This window comes from Lissotriton helveticus, chromosome 8 (assembly GCF_964261635.1).
Source record: "Lissotriton helveticus chromosome 8, aLisHel1.1, whole genome shotgun sequence".
Taxonomy (NCBI): Eukaryota; Metazoa; Chordata; class Amphibia; order Caudata; family Salamandridae; genus Lissotriton; species Lissotriton helveticus.
This window is the reverse complement of record NC_136069.1, coordinates 352,370,179-352,388,537: the sequence shown is the minus strand read 5'-3', so window position 1 is coordinate 352,388,537 and position 18,359 is coordinate 352,370,179. Positions and strand designations below refer to the sequence as shown.

At 45.2% G+C, this 18,359-nt stretch overlaps 1 protein-coding gene across 1 annotated transcript in view; it reads left to right on the top strand.

Moving 5' to 3' along the window:
• Positions 1-229: 229 nt before the first annotated feature.
• Positions 230-18,359, top strand: part of KATNAL1 (katanin catalytic subunit A1 like 1) — a 314,538-nt gene continuing 296,408 nt past the window's right edge. The window contains exon 1 of the mRNA XM_078657135.1: positions 230-367. The gene's annotated coding sequence lies outside the window, so the exon portion shown is untranslated. The remainder of the gene's footprint in view (positions 368-18,359) is intronic.

Here is an 18,359-nt window from a genome sequence, read left to right as displayed (position 1 = left end):
GCCCCGTTACCTCATCTCGATGATAACAATTATACATAGAGTACTTCCGGGTCATTTTCGAACCAATGGGATTATTTTAAGAGAGCTGGACACACATTCCTAAAGAAACGCCCTGAGTCTATCAATCAATGTGAAGTAGCTTTCCGATTGCCCCGCCCGGCTTTCGCTGGTTGGTTGGGTTTCCTTTGGAAGGGCCTGGTCTTGTTTTAGCCTTCTTTTTAAGGGCGATGGATTTTTTTTTGGCTCTCCGACCTGGCAACGCTGCATGGCAACATTGTTTAGAACCCTTCGTGTGTTAAAATCGGTTGAAGCCTGAAGCAAAGTACAGATATTTGGATTTAAAAAATCATCTGTCGGGAGACAGAAGGTAAGGCACCTATACTGGGGAATCTCTCTTGATTTTGCATGGTTGGCATGTATGATTAAATACATTTCAACCCTTTACCCTACACCCATAATCCCCCTACGACAATCCATTGTGCTCACTTCGAGTCGAAAGTAGCGATGCACACTTTCCATTTTATAGTGTATTTAATGTTGTTTTTCGTAGACAGAGCTGACTATATACCGTGGTACTGGAACGCGTGGCGCGTTTGGCAACAGTTGAACCGTAAACGCATGGACAAGCATAATTTAAGTTAACGGGACGGTAGTGCAAATCATAACATTGCTAGTCCGTAAAGTATACAGAGAAAATGCAGTCTGCATTCAAGATTTAATTTAGAATGTTCTATTTTTGTTTTCTTGGAATGTCAAAGATGTAGACATTTACTTTCAATCCGGGCTTTAAGTGGGGAAAAAAACTGGGGGAGGGGGTGCTCTAAAAGGGGCGGAGACAACATCAAAGGGGTGTGGCCTATCTAAGTAGGGGCGTGGTCTAAATAAAGATAACTAGTGTAGCATTACCCCCTGTTTTGACAAGCCTTGAGCTCTAGAACTACTCGGTGTCATCAGATGTGGAATTCCCTGCTCAAGTTCGCTCTCTCCCCTCCTTATTCGATACTAGTTTACCTTACAAGTACCCTATTATCTCTAAAATAGGAGTGCATATGAATAGAAGAACATAAAGTGGATCAATAGCACTGATATACACTCCACGGCAGAGGTAATCGATTAAAAATGTGCTTTACAAATGGGGTGGCTGATAATAGATGAGTTAATGCGACCCCGGGCGGGAGGGGCAAATGCCATAGCCCAATATATTTTGGAATTAGTATGAATAAGGCATAACAGTAGGATAATATGAGGAGAATAGAGCACTTGTTTTTAAATAGACCAACTTAAGGGGAGATTTGCGCTCATTATGTTCAATTCAGAAATAGCAGGATGTGTAGATCCATTCCAAGATAATCTAAAGAAGATCTACAGAGGAACTGAAATTTGTAGACAATGCATGATGATTTGATATTCTAATGTATATATTATACTGGGTGCTCCCTTGTGTCTGGACAAAGCTAAACCTCTCTGAAGAGCTGTAACGACAGCGAAACACGTGTCCTGTGGTTGCTTTTATTCATTTCAGGTTGGCTTGGATGGTATTTTACCAATCCAAAGCTGTAATATTGTGCCTGGAGTGATAAATGGCTTTTGTCATTTTACAGCTCGGCGTGGATAGCACTGTTGTAATCCTATGCTTAAAGACTTTGCTGTACAAATGGCAAAAGACTTTGTCCATTTCTATCTCGGCGTGGATAGCACTGTGCTAATCCTATGCTTAAAGACTTTGATAGAAGAGCAGACATTTGAGGTTAGCAAATTTAGAGTGTTGTTGGTGTTGAGGGTGCTCTATACAGGATCTGCCTTCCACCTAAACTTGGGAACTACCCAGAGTTCTCTCCTTCCTTTTTGCATACTTTATGCGTCACTCTATGCCTGCAAGGGTATTGTTTTGACTTATACTAGGTGCTCCCTTGCGTCTGGACAAACTAAACCTCTCTGAAGAGCTGTAATGACAGTGGTGCCGCCCGCAGCCTTGGGACAGCATTTGAGACTTTGGCTGTTTTCTTCACTACGGGGGAAAAGCGGAAAATCGGCGTACCTTGCCAGGATTGACCGGGGAGGCTCTGAAGGCAGTGTTGTGTGTGAGGACGGGACTGCGAGTCCCAGCAGGAGCAGCGCTTCGATCACCAGCGCACCTGCGACTCTTCCCGCCCTCCCTCCTCCCCCTGCTGCTTAAAGAGGCTCGCGGCCCCCGCTCCGCGGGTGCCGCTCGCAGCCTTGGGACAGCATTTGAGACTTTGGCTGTTTTCTTCACTACGGGGGAAAAGCGGAAAATCGGCGTACCTTGCCAGGATTGACCGGGGAGGCTCTGAAGGCAGTGTTGTGTGTGAGGACGGGACTGCGAGTCCCAGCAGGAGCAGCGCTTCGATCACCAGCGCACCTGCGACTCTTCCCGCCCACCCTCCTATCTACTTAACCCCGCCCTTGTACGCGCACGCGGGACGCGCGCGGGGCGAAGCCGGGGACAAGGGCGGGACCGTCTGCGGCCGTCCACGGTCGGACAAGGTTGGGTTGGGCCAGGACCCCTGCTAAACTTCCCTTTTGACATGATTGGACATTATTAGTGCAGCACACAAAGGTATTTTATCATCATTGTCTGTTATCTTCTGGGAAGGTTATAGACTGCTCTGCAACGCACGGAAGAACACCCCACTTTGTATTCCACCATGACATTGAGATCAGGGAAGGAACGTCTAGTTCAGCTACATACATCAAAGGGTGTAGTTTCAGGCCCCTTAGATGCTTTTATCACCAGAGCTACTGGGATCCTTGAAAAGGAAATCGAAATGGTTGAAAAAAGGTTGTCATTAGATTTAGTCTCTGGAAAGCGCTCTTCCATAGGGGGCTTAGCATTAGCGAAAAGCCCTGTTTCTCATGCAGCATCTAACTGCATTTACTCCATCGAGACAGAGGCAATAGTCCATGTAGATGGAGAAGGGGTGTTGCCACCGTTACCATTGGATTATGGGGCCCAGAAACTTGGTGTAATTCTGTCAAGGGATGGGGAGGATTGCCCAAACACAGGGGTAGACGATTATAATCTGGTTACCCCACCTCAACTCATTGACATTACTCCACCTAATGTAGCGGAGGGGATTCAAACGAGCTCAAATTTGATATCCCGAAAGAGGAAACATGTTTCAAGCCCCCAGGGGGAAAAAGATAAAAAACAGCCCAAACTGAATGATGATAATTTTAGCGGGTCAACTTCAGCCCCACAATCACCCCAAGGTTTTCCTCATGTGTTTTGTCCTTCATACGCTTCCCTGGGGCCTTCTAATACCTGCCCAACCTGCCTCAATAGTGACGCCATCTTGCTGGTCAAGATTGAGGCTATACTAAAAACCATCTTGCTTCCGGTTCTGGAGAGAACAAGATTGATGACCTCCAAAATCGACGCAATGGAAACAGTGGTTAACACCAATATGGGCATTTTGCAAAAACTCTCCACACCTAGTCCTGCGGTGGGGGCACATAATTTGATATCAGGTAAAACACAAACAGCTAGCAATTCAATTGTGAAACAGGCAACCAAGCCGGTACCATCTGGGGTATCTATTAATAAAATGATAGCTGGGGCTAGGACTACCAATACGACTATCACTGCTAATGGAAGTACCCCAACTAAAGCACTAGGGAGAAACTACCCACCTAAATCTCATCCAGACAAAGCGAATCCGCCCATGCTAGATAGCAGGCCAAAGCAATCTGACAGTATTCCACCTCAGATGATTAGTAGGGGGAAACCTAATCCTCAATCCTCCAGGACACCATTGGAGGGTAAACAAAAGATGCGCCCAACACCCCGAGCAAATCTGCCCCCAGAAGCGGCCCAATATACCATAGTCTTAACTGGTGTAGCCCCCTTAAGAGACGGTATTAAGGAGACGCAAGGAGAACTGCGCAATAAAGTAATATACTGGTTAAATAAAAACCGTCCCCTACCACCATCATCACCCACAGAAATTTTATTTGTGAGAAGAGTAGATTGGGTGGGCTATGGTAACAAAGACTTGGAAGGGGACTGTATTTTGATCTCGTTTAAAGATCCATGGGTTGTGGAGCTTATACGAAGGAAAGCCAGGTTTGCCCGTCAGAGCGATGTTCAATCCCTAGATCTCTCCTATTTCTACCCACACACAAATAGTAACCGCCCTACTGGTACCAGCCAGTGGAGAGTGAGAGACGGGAGGTATAAAGGACCCAGAACACCACTCCCATCCCAGTATCCACTACTCTTCAACCACTTTGGACCGTTGTCTGACCTGGAGATGGTAGACTGATGGTGTTCTCCCGGTCTGACGAGTGGCTCCATTGCTGTTGATGTGAGGGAAGTACAAACTCCACACCTAAATTCACTGATATCCGAAATAGGTGATCAGATTGTACCAGATAAAATAGCTGAAATAGTGGTTATGGCACAGGGGGAATGTTTGCAAAATAGCAATGTAGATGCAACAGGGGATAGAATCCTGTCCATTAGGTCTACCCCAACAAATGCCTCCTTCCCAGCCATCCCATGTAATATCATTGTAGAATCTACAACAACATTTAATATTGTGTCCTGGAATGTTGCAGGAATAAAAGCCCGCATGGTTTCAGAGGATTGGCTGGATTTTATCACTAAATATGATGTTGTGCTATTACAAGAGACATGGGCAATCGAACCTGTACACATAAATGGTTACTTAAACTTCTTTAAACCAGCAATTAAAAGTAGTAAAGGGCGAGCATCAGGGGGATTGTTAATATGGGTCAAACAGGCATGGGGATTCAAAATCACAGAATTCTATGTGGATAACCCCGACCTACTGACCATCCGGTTGAGCAAGAAAGGCGGTCAAGATATGCTAATCTGTAACATCTATTCCCGTGGCCTCCCTGGTGGTCGGTGTCCCCCCAATTGTGGATGTCCTGGATAGACAACTAGCGGGATGGAATAAAGGATCCCTAATCCTTCTAGCTGGTGATTTGAACTGTACCATAGAGCCGCTCTACGTTGCAGGGGACAGTTGGGGGTCCGCGGAGGATGTAACATGGAATATACCGGACCTACTGATTAGTAAACCCGTGAAAGCAACGGAGGCTGCTCTAAATTGGACTGCATTATGTCTTACTTGGGGGCTAAGGGCAGTAAATGGACGTTCACCCGCTGACCTTGGTGCCAATTTTACTTTTGACAATGGACTAAGGAAAAGTCGTATAGACTATTTTCTTCTCAAAATGGAATTTTGGTCAATCATGGTCGACATGGAAGTTGTCCCTCGCCCAGAAAGCGATCACAACCCGCTGTCACTGAAATTAAGGATGGATGTCTGATAAGAACAGAAGACCCAGTTCCCACAGCGCAAGGGGTTGTAACTCTATCAAATGACCGTAGGAGGCTGAAATGGTCTAACATTTCGAGGGATGAATCCATCCAGATTAATATTGAGAAAGTGGTTATGCTTGCCCTAAACAAAATGCTTACAGATGACACTGGGAAGGGTATCTTAGAACCAAACGAAATTTTGGATATACATGAATTATGTTTTGATGAGCTCAAGTTACTTCTCTCGAAACCCTGTCAGAATGGAGCTGGCCGACCACTCGCCACTCGAGCAAAGTGGCACAACAAGGAATGCAGGGTGGCACACAGTAACCTAGTAGATAAAGTTAAATCTAGGAATATGTGTGATGTAAAGGAGGCCAGGAAAAAGTATAAAAGAGTTCAGTGGGAGGCTAAAAGGACGTGGGAGGATGGTTATTGGGCCGACCTGTTGGATGCCACTAAGTCCAACAATCAAGTAAGATTTTGGGATATAGTTAAATGGGGGAAGGATGTTGATTCCCGTACCCCAACCAATCATGTGTCACCCGAAGTCTGGATAACACACTATTCGTCCCAATTTCGCATGGTGGGCACTGATCTCCCCCCTACACTAAACAAGCTGCATGCAACACCCACTTGTGGAGAAACTCTGACCTTTACTATCACTGAGACAGAGTCTGCCCTTGGCTTGACTCAGCGGGGGAAAGCCCCAGGGTTGGATCAAATACCTGCGGACTTGTTTAAATCAAATGCAGATCTCTGGGTGCCATACATAACTAACATAGCCAACGCATTGGCAAAGGGTGCATGCATTCCTAAAACATGGAAGGGGGCTGAGATCGTCCCTATATATAAAAAAGGAGACAGGTCTAATCCGGGCAATTATCGCCCGATTAGTTTAATTGACTGCCTCCAAAAAGTTTTTGCCCGCATGATCCTGGCCAGAGTGCAGGGGTGGATGGACTCAGAAAATATACTGTCTCCAATGCAGGCAGGTTTTCGATCTGGGACGAGCACCATCGACCAGGTATTTCGATTTTGCATGATCTTCTGGAAGGTGGTTATGCTCGGCGGTGGCACCATTTTTGCCGCATTTATTGACCTAAAATCAGCCTTCGATCTGGTACCTAGAGGTAAATTGTGGCAGGTACTGAGGGACTTAGGGTTACCGGTCGAACTACTAGAGTTAATCATTAGAATGCACGAAGAGAATTATGCAAGGGTAAGGTGGGGAGGACAAGGACAACATACAGATTCATTCCCGGTAAGCCGTGGAGTTCGCCAGGGCTGTGTCCTCGCGCCCACTCTTTTCCTGCTCTTTATAGATCAGGTAGTAAAATTTTTCTCTGATACCCACACTGATGCCCCATCTCTGGCAGGGACCAAATTCCCCATGCTCATCTTCGCGGATGACACCTTACTCCTATCCAAGACACGGTCAGGCCTACAGCGGGCATTGAACCGTTTTGAGGAGTTTTGTGCAAATAATGACCTCCAAATAAACGTGAGTAAAACCAAGTTCATGGTTTTAACCAGGAATAACCTTCTACGTAGCAACGTAAAATTGAGTGGGGTTAACCTAGAACAGGTTGAAACCATGACTTACCTGGGGGTCACCTTGGATCGCCGTTTGTCATGGAAAGAGCAGATTGCGGCCCAACAGCTAAAATTTGCCCAACTGACGGGTTGTCTTTTGCGTGAGCAGAAGAGATCAATAACTAAACGGGTTATCCCTGCCATGAAAATTTATGATTCCAAAATAAATGCTGCTATACTCTATGGGGCTGATTTATGGGGATTCATGGATTTGTCAAGCCTCTATAAAATCCAGTGTAAATTCCTCCGGAACCTGGTAGGGTTACCACAATCCTCTCCCTCGATACCTCTCTGCCATGATATGGGAAGCCTTACCATTAACGATATGGCAAAATTTAGAGTAGTGGCTCTTTGGAGGCGTTTGTGGACCTCGCCGGATCTCACACTATTTGCAAAAGAACTAGCAGATGTGAGGGCGATGGGGGGTTCAGAAAGAATCCCATGGCTTCAATCAGTGAAAAAGAGTTTACAAGATATGGGCCTAAATGATCTGTGGGTATCTCCTAGTACCAATACTTTCCCCTCTAAAAAAGAATTCAAAGAATTATTTTGGGCCTCAAGGCGTCAATCCTTGGTAATTGCTTCCAGTGCTGGTAGTCTAACAGGAAGATTCCTATGCTTCAAGCAGGACTCTTCCAGGGAGACCTACTGGGATATCATTACTCGATCACTGGACAAGAAACTATATCATCAGTTTCGAGTAGGAGCCCTACCGCTGAATTCATTTACTTCATCTTGGGGAAAAACATCCTCATGTTTTTGTTGCTGGTGCCCTGGTCAAAAGGAAACAGAGGGTCACTTATTGTTTGTTTGCCCGCAGTATTTAGAACCGCGCACTACATGGCTAAAACCCCTGTTTCAGCGCCTATCCTGTAAAAGGTCTTCAGAAGCAATATGGGTCTTGAAAACTAATACCTCGGAAACCGTTGTGGTATGCTTGGCTAAATTTTTGGGCTGGGCGTGGGCAATACGGGCAAGAAGGAACTCTCACTAAACTGCTTTAGGCTAGAGCTCACTAATCCGGCACTTTGAAATGTGTTAGCTTAGTTTATTTTTTTTAGGTTCAGATGTAATTATGTCTTTGTATATTCTGATGGTTTAATAATTTGTTTTAGCTGTGACTTAAGTGTAATAACATGTTTAATGTTTTAACTTTCAATTTACTGTATTATGGTCGAAATATTTCGTATTTGTTTTTTTTAAATGTCTTTTATGATTTTATTATCGAAATAAAGACATTAAAAACCTGAAACCTGACAATGGAACATGTGTCAGAGGTTGATTTTATTCATTTCAGGTTGGCTTGGATGGTATTATACCAATCCAAAGCTGTAATATTGTGCCTGGAGTGATAAATGGCTTTTGTCATTTTACAGCTCGGCGTGGATAGCACCGTGCTAATCCTATGCTTAAAGACTTTGCTGTACAAATGGCAAAATACTTTGTCCATTTCTATCTTGGTGTGGAAAGCACTGTGCTAATCCTATGCTTAAAAACTTTGATAGAAAAGCAGACATTTGAGGTGAGCAAATTTAGAGTGTCGTTGTCGTTGAGGGTGCTCTATACAGGAGCTGCCTTCCACCTAAGTTTGGGAACTACCCAGAGTTCTCTCCTTCTTTTTTGCTTATATATGCGTGTGTATATATATATATATGTGTATATATATATATATATTTTTTTTTTTCTCAAGGAGCCAATAAGAATGGTGATGACTTATAGTAAAGAAAGCCCCAAAATTCGCAATTCTTTAAAGAAATATTGGGACATTTTAGTGAGAGATCCGGATATTGGCAAACGGCTAGGTAACTGGCCGCAAGTTTCATTCAGGAAAGCTCCGTCCTTGTCAGATAAACTGGTCAACAGTCATTTTGTAAATAAATGCTCTGAAAAATGGATTAAAGGACTACAGAAGGGATTCTCTAAATACTGCCAGTGTAAGGCTTGCAAAATTGGCAGAAATAAGAAGACCATTCTAGACCCACGGGGGAAGGTTTTTAATATCGACGATACCATCACATGCAATACCACGTATGTGGTGTACTGCTTGGAATGCCAATGTGGCAAACGTTATATTGGAAGCACGATTTGCCCCCTAAAAAAGAGGATCCTTGAACACACAAGGGCAATCCAGAATAAAGACTTAACATACGCCATGTCAAAACACATGCTAACCCATGAAGGGAAAACATGGAAAGACATGAACTTTTTTGGACTAGCGACGGTACCTATCAATGAGAGAGGGGGAAATCGAACCCTTAAACTACAAAGATTAAAATCAAAACTAATCATTCGATTCAGAACCAAGTCCCCGACAGGACTGAACGGGGATGAAGAGATGTATATTCATCTGTGAAAGCCAACAAAATAATGGATGTTGATGGTGAAAGAAACTGTAAAATCTAGAAGGAAGATCTGCACACTAAGGAAAAGGCATTAGATACATATTAAGTGGGGACAGTCACAGGACTGAGGCACTGAGCCTCAAAACACGATTGGCCATGCGGGCACTGAGCCCAAAAAGCTGGAAGAGTGAATGAGGAAGAAAGAACAGAGATGTTGTCAAAAAGACGCACTAGTCGCTGATTTGCAAATAAAAAACATCATGTGATACAAACATTTAAAGGTTCAAATATAGTCACTAAGACTTTGAATGTGCACAAGGCGAGACAAGAAATCGGCAACCATATTGTGGTGTCCTTAAGAAATCCCCCACAAAAGACCTCTTTACCAAGATGGTAAATTCAAATAATGTGTGGCGAAATAACAACAAATAAAGTTTTAATGCACAATGTGGGTGAACACAATGTTAGAACTACCTAACCCAGAATGCATCATAATGTGCACAATGGGTATTTGGTATAAAACACAGAAACTGTGGAGGGACTAATGTTTTTTGCACCGTGATCAAGCCCAGCAGGGTGAAATGCGTAGGTGAAGGAGGAGGAATGGCTCTGCTAAAAGTTTAAATAAATCGTTTATACTATCAAACTGGGAGAGTGCTGCGTGTTTTCAGAAATTGGTGAAATATTGTATGTGAGGCCTGTCCAGCCCCGTCACACGCACCAGCTGTGGAAAGTGTGCCCTTCGTGTGGGACACGATTGGTGATATATAATGAAAACAATGTGCAGGATATGCAAACATAGATATTGATTATATCTATTTACCTTGCACAGGAGAGGAAAACCAGAAATGACATTTGAGAGAACCTAACCATTTGTCTTGATAAAGATGGAACTATAAGTTGCTCCATCGAAACGCGTCAACGCATCTGCAGGCACAATCTAAGGATCGACATAGACTTGTAAATGCAAGATTGATGAATGTATCCCAAGCTATGTTTTGAAGTTATTGTTCCATATGATGTGCAATAGTGAATGACAGTGTGCTGTCATATTTATGTTGTTTTCTCTGTTATGCTGGTTCATAACGATATTTGTAAATTGGGGTTGAACAATTTTCTTTTATACTATATCAACAGTTTTTTAATTATTTGCTTGTGATCACAATTGTGATATTGAATGTTTTTAACCTCTGAATAATACATTTAATATAAAATATTTTATGACTGTACGAATTGAATGTGGGAGTTTACAATCCGTGATATGATGGATTGTTGTGGTTTTTAATATATGCAAAAGGTACATGGTAGCAATTGATCATTTAATATATATTGTTCTGTCAAGGGGATCACCTTTTTAATTGTTTGAAAGCTACCTGATAAATTATACGGACGTATGCCACATCCTCGGAGTAATTAAATCTGTTCACATTACCTATCCCTCGACTCCAGCCTGTTATGTTACCAGGAGCTGCGCTGCGCTGCTACCTTTTGCATGGAGTTATGCCATTATCTGCATCAAGCTTGCACTTGAGGGCATGCGTTTAATGTAAGCAATAGGAACATGGTAGCAATTGATCATTTAATATATATTGTTCTGTCAAGGGGATCACCTTTTTACTTGTTAAGAGTACCTCATTTCCCTTGATATTTACAAGGGGTCTCTCTCTGTCTCCTATAAGCTTTCAAACAGTCACAGTGTGGATTGGGTAATCCAATGCATAGAGCATTAGCAACATCGATGTAAGGTAGTGCCAAGGTTGGAATTGCTAAAACAAAGGGAGGGGTGCGATTAATGCCTTCATTTAAGGCAAGAGTTGTATAGATTATAGAAGGATGAATTTTGTCCGCTTGGCTGTGCGGTTCCTAAGAAAAAGATGCAGATCGACCATGAAATCAACAGTGCAGGCATGGAGGAAGCAAAGTTCAAAAGGCCAGATCAGATGAGCCAGTTCTAGATGGGGAATAGAAAGTCTTTTTTATCTGGGTGGTGATGCAGTGGAAAGCGGCTTTGCCAAAGGAACAATTTTAACACCTAACAGTCTCTTTCACGCTGCATGATTTTAAAACGAGTTACCAATACTTATTTTATCAATGGAGTCCTTTCTTTCCGATGCACCTTTGATAGATGCCAGGGATTGGCAAAAGATTGACAGAATCCTAACTATGAGGACCTAAACAAAGAAATAATGTATTCAATATAACCAAAATGACAATAAATATGACAGACTCTGATTACTTATCGATATGCTCTTATCTAAGTTAATGTGAATGTTCATTAGGTACAATACATCTTGAATTATAGATTACCAACCAAGAGAAACAGTAATTCATAATAACATCTGAAAACTGTATCATAGGAGAAGAGACAAGAGTAAAGAACATTTGGAAATAAGATTAATGCAAATTCAGAATATCATACGAACCTACAGCACAGAATGCTAATTGTTTGAAACTCTACCCTCCAGGTGGATGAGTAAGCTAGGGCACCCTCAAAATGGTTTGAGGAGCAAAGTTAAAGGATCAGGATCAGCAGAACAACAACCAGCCAGTTAAATGTAGGAAAACCGCAACACAGCTCTTTCCTCTCGCAAAGTCTCTCTCTCACGAACCCGACCTAAAAATTCTAACACTAGTAATTATACCCTAATTCACTAACGATCTAACCCCCATGTATCAAAACCCCAAATAATCCTCAAATCAAATTCGACTATGCCAGGGGGCGTCTGATCACTTCCAATGCACCTGACTTTTAACAGTTCCTTTGTCTTTAGAGAGCTTTCGTCATCGTCCTTCAGCAGAGGAAACTCAGATAATCTCTGCCACGGCTTGCACATTTCTCCAACTTGCTAATGTATTAAACTCACAGCATAAGTGTCCACATACTCCGGTCGTCAAGGAAATTCCATTAATAATCGTTCATTACTTCCTCCACACAGCCTTGGCCGTCAGGAACTCACAAAACGCAAAATACATTTCTTTGCAGCCTATGTTTTAGAAAGCAAATTAAACCTAAAAAGTCTCTTGAGGCCTTCTCTGCAGAACAGTAAAATGTTCTGTTTTCTCTAGGAAAAACAAATACACGTGAGATTATCATTATCACTATAAAACTTCATTTTTTATTTTTTTGTTATTTGCTTATAACATTGCTGATTACAAATGACACATGTAGTTTTCAGATCATACATTGTACAAGTTAGTGCATTGGGGAAACAGTATGCAGGTGTTTTCGTTTCATCAACTTTCTCAACGTGCACTTCTCTACAGCTGATAATAATATGTCCATGTGGCTCCACGACAGTGTGTGTGTATCAGTCACTCAAGTCTGGGTTGGATTCCTCAGGCAGAGGGGCACATAAGTTTCCTCGAAGTGAGTTCCATTTCCCCCACACCCGCACTCATTTTCAGGGACACCCTCGATGAATAAATACCACATTTTCCGCTACCATCGCCCTGTCTAGATCACGACACCACTGCTGGTGTGAGGAGACAGTTGGCGCTCCCCAATGTTTAGCGATGTTCCGTTTAGCCATTGTGATACCCAGAGTCGCCCAATCCTGTGCTGTGTGGTTAAGGTCGGTCATCTCCCATACATTGAGAAGGCACCTCCTTGGTTCAGGAGGGACTTCGAAGCCACATACCCGAGTGATTGTGGACATGACAGCCCCCCAGTATTTTGTGTTTTTGGCGCAGCCCCACAGTGTGTGGTAAAAAAGTGCCTGCTAACCCACACCCCCGCAAACATAGGTGTTTCAGTCCTCCCTATTTTGTGAAGTGTTGTTCTGGTGTAGTATGTTCTGTGCAGTATTTTCAGTTTCACCAGTTAGAGTCTGGAGGGGATTTCCACCTCGCGCAAGGATGCTAGTGCCTCCTGCCAGTCTTGTTCGTCCATTTCCCCAAGCTCAGCCTGCCACTTTTCTCTAAGGTTGTGTGTGGGATCTTTCTGATTATTTATCAGTTTACGGTATGTAAGATAGATCGCTTTTTTGGTCCGGCATTCTGTCAGTAATCGGTCTTAGAGCGGCGAGTACTCAGGGAGATCATGTGGTCATCCAACTACGAAAGACACTTAGATGGGAGTGTGGGATGACAAGGATTTATTGAATATACAGTGGCGAGTAGGTCTGGAGGCGCCACAATAAAAAAATAAAAAGGGGAAGAATAGAAAAACAAATGCATAGGAGGCTTCCTCTTTTTTTCTTGGTTCAGTCCATTCACTATCCGAAGAATCCTGGTCATCTGTTAGGGGGCCTGGGCGTTAATGTAGTGGTTTCCTGGTGGTCTCAGCCAAGTCCACTGGAGATTGAGAACTGGGGGGGGGGGATTGTATGGCCCTCGGAAAAGAAACAAAACAATAATCAGTTCTTCCGATTAAAGAGGGGGTGTACGCAGTCACCTGTCCCCGGGGAAGTGGTAGTGTAGGTCTACCAGTGAGGGTCCCAGTGTGCTCTAGCAGGAGTAGCAGTAGTATGATTACACACCCAACCTCCACCACCCCGCAGTGAGGTAAGATAGAAAAGGCACTTGCAGAGACTTAAGTGCAGTGCCTCTGGGCGGTTCCAGCGGGTTCCCGGGGTCTTCTCCTCTCTCCTGCGCTTCTCCGGTCTTCCTGGGGTTTTGTCGAGGCGCTTCAGTCTCCGGTTCCTCCTACGGGGCGACGAGCGAGATTCCTTTTTAGCCTCCTCCTGCTCCTCCGGACGCACGTGCAGCGTCCGGGCGTCTAGAACGCTCACCTCGCTTTGCCGGGTGCTTTCGGCGGGCGCCATCTTGGAATCCCCGCTAGCGGATAGCGCTGGATTACAGATCAGTTCCCCGAGGTATGTCTCTCGTAAGTGCATGTTTGATTTGTAGGTATCGGTATTGCTCCGTCTCGGCCATCTGGTTTGTGTCCCTTGTAACTGGGCAAATGTTACCATCCCCCCCTTCTTCCACAGGTCCCACACCCTAGATATACCTATAAGATCCCATCGGGTGAATCCTTTACTGTTGTGAAGCGTGCCCAATCTCGGGGTGTTCCCAAAGTGTTGTGTAAGCACTCTCTCCCAGCCGAGCGCTCGAAGTGCTGTGAACCAGATGTGTACTGTGTGTGCTGTGGGGCCAATCAGTGCGTGTTTCCGAGCTTTATTATATAGTGCGCACAGGATTCCGTCTGTGTCAAGGGTGTGCCTATAAAGGCGTAGTGCCGGTTGCTCCTGTGGGGCGTGAAGCCAGTTGTTAACCACTATTAGCTGGGAGGCCCAGTAGTATAGTTGAATGTTGGGCAATGCAATTCTGCCATCGTACCATACCCTTACAAGCTTGCACATTGCTATGCGGGGGCTTCCCCTCCCAGAGGATGTGGCCCACCTCCGCCTCAATTGACTGTAAAAAGGAGTGGAAAACCGAGATTGGCGTGTTTTTTAGAGCTTATAAAAAGCCCGGGAAGAGCCATTATTTTGAACAGGGCTGCTCGGCCCAGGAGCGTCAGAGGTAGGGAGTGCCAGTGTTTCACGTCACTACGGAGTCTCCTCAAGGGTGGTAGTAGGTCACGCTCGTAAAATTGTGTGTTCCGGCCTGATATGTATGCCCAAATATTTGAACCCATCTTCTGTGATCTGTATTGTGACACCTCTGGGCAGGTATGGGGGGGACCTTTAAGAATGTATAGGACCGACTTCGCCCAGTTAATCGTGTATCCTGAAACTCTGCCATATGACTCGCAGATGTCTAACAAGCAAGTGATCGACCATCTGGGGGATGCCATATATAACAATGTGTTGTCGGCATACAGGGAAATGCGGTCCTCCCACCCCTCCGTCCACCGCAGTCCACGTATTACAGGATCCCCCCTTATCCACGCTGCCAATGGCTCGAGCACCAGAGCAAACAAGAGGGGGGACAAGGGACAGCCCTGCCTGGTCCTGTGCCCCAGGGGAAAGTCGTCAGATACTCGCCCGTTGACCACTACATGTGCCATTGGCTGCGTATACAGGAGCTTAACCCAGGCGCAGAATTTAGGGCCAAAACCAAAATGTTGTAGCACTGCAAATTGAAGTGGCCATTCCACCCGCTCAAAGGCCATACTGGCGTCTAATGAGAGGATGACCGCCTCTTCTTGGATAGTTGGTATGCGAGCCACCACACCGTGAAGCCTTCTCAGGTCGCCGTATTCCAACCCGGCATTGAAACTGGATTGGTCGGGTGTATAAGGGTCGCGAGATATGGCTGAAGCCTGGTCGCCAGTGCTTTTGCTGCTAGTGTTTTAGCTTCTGCATTGCGAAGTGAAATTGGGCGGTAGGAGGTGCATTCCTTTGTGAGTTTACCTGGTTTTGGGATTGCTATAAGCGTTGCTACCCTTTGATCTCTGGGGATTGTTTCCTCTTCTAGGCTGGTCTCATACATCCTCAACAGGCGTGGCCCCAGTTATTTCATTAACTGTGAGAGCTGCCTCTAGTGTTCTTACCTCTTGAGGCGCTAGCTTGGGCAGACGTGTATATCTCTAAGAACGGCCAAATTCTCCTCTACTGTTGATGTTGCATTGGTGGTGTAAATTGTCTCATAATGTTGCGCGAATGTTGTGACTATGTCATGTGGGTCTGTTACTATCTCCCCATTGGCCAATTGCATTTGTGTTACCCAGCGACTGGCCAGCTCCTTTATGTCTAGCCAGGCAAGGAGTTTGCCGGCCTTGTCTCCCACTTCTCAGATAGTGTGTTGTGTTTTCGTAACTATGGCCCTAGCTTCTTCCCACACGTGGTCCCTGTATGCTTGTTTTGCAAGGTCTAATATGTGGGACGTTTCATCCTTTGGGTCTCCTGCGTGCGCGCTCTCCGCCCGACTCACTGCCTGTTCAAGTTCTTGTACCTGCTGTGCCTTGTCTCGCTTATGTGACATGATTAATGAAATAGCCTGAATGCGCAGGACTCTTATATGCTTGTCATAGGGTGACGGGAGAGGTCACTGAGTGTACATTTTCTTGAAAATAGTGCCCTGAGGTTTTGTGCAGGCCTTTCTATATGATTGGGTCTTTCAGGTATCCAGGATATATGGGGTATGTGCATCTCCTCCCAGTGTGGTGTGATGTGTCCGTCACTGACACAGGGAAATGGTCTGATATGCCTCTGGGGAGGTGTGTGATCTCTAGTACTCTCTCAAGGCTTGTTGGGAGGTGAGGATGTTGTCTATCCTAGACATGCTGTTGTGTGCACCCGAGCGGTAGCGTGTGCGCCAAACGTCCACCAGCCCTAGCCCTAGCCCGTCCAGGAATTCTCTTAGGTGTGGAGAAGATGTCCCCTGGTCTCTCGGTGGGTGTCTGTCTCATATGGCATCTAGCGTGGCATTAAAGTCGCCCCCCATGATCAATTCCCCTTGAGGGAGTAAAAGCAGGAATTTACCAAGGGCCGAGAATGCCAGATTGTGAAGTGCAGGAGGAATATATACAGAGACTAGGTTGTACGCTCGCCCTTCCCACTGACAGGAGAGCTCTGCATAGTGCCCTTGATCGTCTGTCTGAGTTCCTTGTATCACCTGTGGGCAACTTTTTCGGATCAATATCCCTACTCCCCTGGATCCTAATGTAAATTCAGAGTGTGCCGCAATCTTGAAGCCCCATCTATCCAAAGCTTTATTGGCTGTGATGGAGCGTGTCTCTTGAGATGTTGCAGTACCAGTCCCCTCTTTATCTTATCACAAAGGCCATTTACATTCCAGGATATTATAGTAAGAGGGGGACTCAGCGTGTGTGTGCATTCTGTCTGTGAGTGTGCCAGGTCAGGAACTACGTCCCCTGGGGCACAGGAGCGATTGTTGGACATCGGAACTGTTCTTGCGGTATATCATTGCCCACATGTGCTAACCGTGAAGTGTACTGTATCAGCATTTGGTGCTTTAACATAAACGAATTGAAAGTTACAAACTTAAACATAAACTGAGCCCCTCCCCACCCCCTCCCTGCTCCCCTGCTAAACGGATTTCCAACTACTCGCCGCCCCAACTGTGCAGAGTGCTTTAGTCCCTTAAAGAGTACTTGCGTGCGGGAGGGGAAGACATCCGGAGAGCACTTTGAACATCCCCTTGCTCAAAGACTTTTTTATAAAGTTTAGTTTGTTACAGTAAGAATGGCATCGGGTATCAAATGTAGTGTCCCCACTCGTGACCCAGATGGGGCTGTCGTAGTTTGGCAGAACAATTCGATACAGTCCCTGCTATGATGCTAAGTCTTAGTTGTAGGCTTCAAGAAGGCTCCCCTTTTTGATCTTAAGATTTAGCCATTGGAAACCATCGGTTTTCATTTCTTGTCTCCGTATGTGGTTGGTCTTCTTCACTACCTGCGTGTCCCAAGTCTTGCGATGTCGCCCTGAGCGGACGACGCTGTTGTTGTCTACCATCCCGTCTCAACCCACCGACCAGGTGCCAGCTCTCCAGCCAGTCATGGGCCTCCTCAGGTGTATCAAAAAACCAAGTCTTCCCATCCGCCACCACTCGTAACTTTGCCGGGAATAGCATTGAGTAGGTGAGTTCCCTGCGTCTGAATTTCCTTTAACTATAAGGAAGCTTCTTCTTTGCTTGGTGACCACCGCCATGTAGTCTGGAAAAAACGAGACCACTGAGTTCTCTATGCGCAATGATGGAGCCATCCTTGCTGTCTGTAGGATGGCGTCTCAATCGCAAAAGTTAAAAATACAAGCCAAAATTGGTCTGGGGGGGCCCCAGGCTTGGGTCTACCCCCTGGCACTCTATGAGCACTCTCTACCGAGAAAACAACTGGAGAGTACCCTCGGTTGGAGCTGGGTCTTGATGAGCTCTTCTATGTATAGGTCCATTGCAGGCCCTCATTTGGACCCCGGAACGCCCGTGATTCTTACATTGTTGCGTCTGGACCTGTCTTCTTGGTCGTCGAGCTTCGTCGCCATTAATCTGTTTTCCGCTTCCAATTGGTGGACCTTTCGATGCAGGGTGGCGGTGTCTTTCGCGAGGGTCGCCGTTAAATTTTTTACCTCCGTCACTCCCAAAGCCATTTTTTTGAAAGTCTGCACGGAGGAACGAGACGTCTGCTGAGATCCGCCCAATAATGCGAACAAAATTGGACCCCAAAGGCAGAATTCATGCACCGGAACACTTGGGGCACCATTTGA